The sequence below is a fragment of the Prosopis cineraria genome, unplaced genomic scaffold, assembly GCF_029017545.1.
Source record: "Prosopis cineraria cultivar Desert tree isolate PC_DT_omini unplaced genomic scaffold, ASM2901754v1 PC641, whole genome shotgun sequence".
In the NCBI taxonomy this organism is placed as follows: domain Eukaryota; kingdom Viridiplantae; phylum Streptophyta; class Magnoliopsida; order Fabales; family Fabaceae; genus Prosopis; species Prosopis cineraria.
Genome location: NW_026555966.1, coordinates 3,671 through 5,697, shown reverse-complemented (window position 1 = coordinate 5,697; position 2,027 = coordinate 3,671). Strand labels below are relative to the sequence as shown.

At 33.7% G+C, this 2,027-nt stretch overlaps 1 long non-coding RNA gene across 1 annotated transcript; it reads left to right on the top strand.

Moving 5' to 3' along the window:
* Positions 1-322: 322 nt before the first annotated feature.
* LOC129297878 (uncharacterized) lies at positions 323-1,624 on the top strand. The gene is made up of 3 exons (XR_008590270.1): positions 323-427; positions 968-1,186; positions 1,310-1,624. It is a non-coding gene; the product is annotated as an uncharacterized LOC129297878 (long non-coding RNA).
* The last annotated feature ends 403 nt before the right edge of the window (positions 1,625-2,027 follow it).

Sequence of the window (2,027 nt, the reverse complement as noted above, 5' to 3'; positions counted from 1 at the left end):
CGCATCGTTTTGTCATTCTCCCACAGCTCCTACCCCTATCTCTTCAGTTTTGACCACCTCCTCAGCTCCACCCCATATCCCTCTCATCCCTTAGCGTGGTTTTTTTGTTCCCAATCTTTTTGTACCCTCTCTTTTTGGTAAGCTAATTTCACTTGCCCTTCTCCTTCTATTTTTCCCTCTCTTCAGTTTCCCAGTAATTATTATTTTTTTCTTGTCACTCATGGTTTTTTTTTCTTTTGTCAGTGATGCTCTTTTCAAGTGCTTTTGTTTTTAGACGTTTCAAATGTGCTGAATAAACCGCTTGTAAAATTTCATGTTTCAAATGGACTGGCGCTAGCCTTAAAAGAAAATATCATTGGACAAGGCAGTTCTTGAGAAAGCAGCTGCTGGATTGGACTCTATTAGTGCTTTCTCCCAGGGCAATTAGGTAACCTCATTAAATTTCCCCTAAAGAAAAATAGAGTCCATAGGCCGCGTCAAGAAAATTTTCATAAAGACAATGTTTACTTTTTCTTCTTTTGATAATATACTTTTGTTTTTATTATAAGTATGTTGTTCATATTAATATTAGCTTTTAATATCTGTTGCATTTTGTCTCGCTAATTTGTTATAACTAAATGTTTTATAGATTCAAATTTTCCTACTGCAAGTTTCCTGTTTGTTTGCCTAGATTCTTATTTTATGAATTTTATTTTTCCTTATAACATCTTTAAGCATTTTTACACTGGGTCTCTCTTTTAGATATTTGAACAAACATTTATAGTTCCATAGCTTGATGTATATATTAGTTTTCTTGCATAAACTATGCATTTAGTCCTCTCTCTCTTTAAAACTTGTAACTTTACAGGACTTGCAGCCCTTGGTTTAGATGGCTTGATTGTTTTAACATTCTCCTGGTTTCCTAGAATCAGCAATGTTAATTACACATATTTTTCTTTTTTTCCTTGTGTTTGTCTTTTTCAAACAGGATAACTACAAAAAACCAAACTATGTCCAAATTTCTATGGAGTCATATACCCATCTGACTGGTTTGGAGGATCAAGTGAAGACATATAAGGAAAAAGTTCACAGTCTAGAGGATGGAATCAAGGAGCTGAGTGATAAGTTGTCACTGCAAATTCAGAGATGACAACCAAGGAAAACCTTGTAAAACAACATGCAAAAGTGGCTGAAGAAGCTGTCTCAGGTATGCTTTTTTTAATAATGAAACTACATACTAACTAAGATTTTCAAACTTCAATTTTACTTCAATTCTGAGGGCTTGTTATTGTTCTTGGATTTAGATTTTAATCATGTCCAATTGTTACAGGATGGGAAAAGGCTGAAGCAGAAGCTTTGTCATTGAAGAATCATCTTGAATTTGTTACTCTTGCAAAACTCACTTTAAAGGATCGTGCATCACATCTAGATGGTGCTCTTAAAAGAGTGCATGCGATAGACAAGAAACCTGAAGGAAAAGCATGATAAGAGCCATTGAAGCACTTGCGTCTGTGAGTGAGTAATAGTGTCATTGCAAATTTCAAAGCACATGAATCAGCCTTTGTAAGCTCAATTTCATAGTAACAAGGTGTGTTAATGCTTCACTTCTATGGTACTATGTTCACAGATATTAATCAGCCTTTCAAGTTATATATTTTGGTCCTCTAGACTATTTTAGTTCCCTAGACTATTTTGTCTTCAAGTTGGTGCTCTGCTATTTGTTTATTAGTGTGTGTGAATGTGCCTAATAAGAGTGGGTAGAACAGTATCCTGTGCAAATAATTTAATTATATTTGGCTAGTAGCCTAACGAGGATATTATTATAATTAATTTTTGAGAATTGATCACATCTAGCTACTATTTAGCTATAGAATATTTCATTACTCATGTTGCCATAGTAGTATGTTTTATTTTACTTAACCTTATTTCATGCCTTTGCATAGCATCGACATTAATATTAATCCTAGCTAGTCATAATAGTAGCATATATTGGTGTGTGCTTTGCAAAACAGAGAATATCTATGCATGTATTGTCTTTATTAAATTTT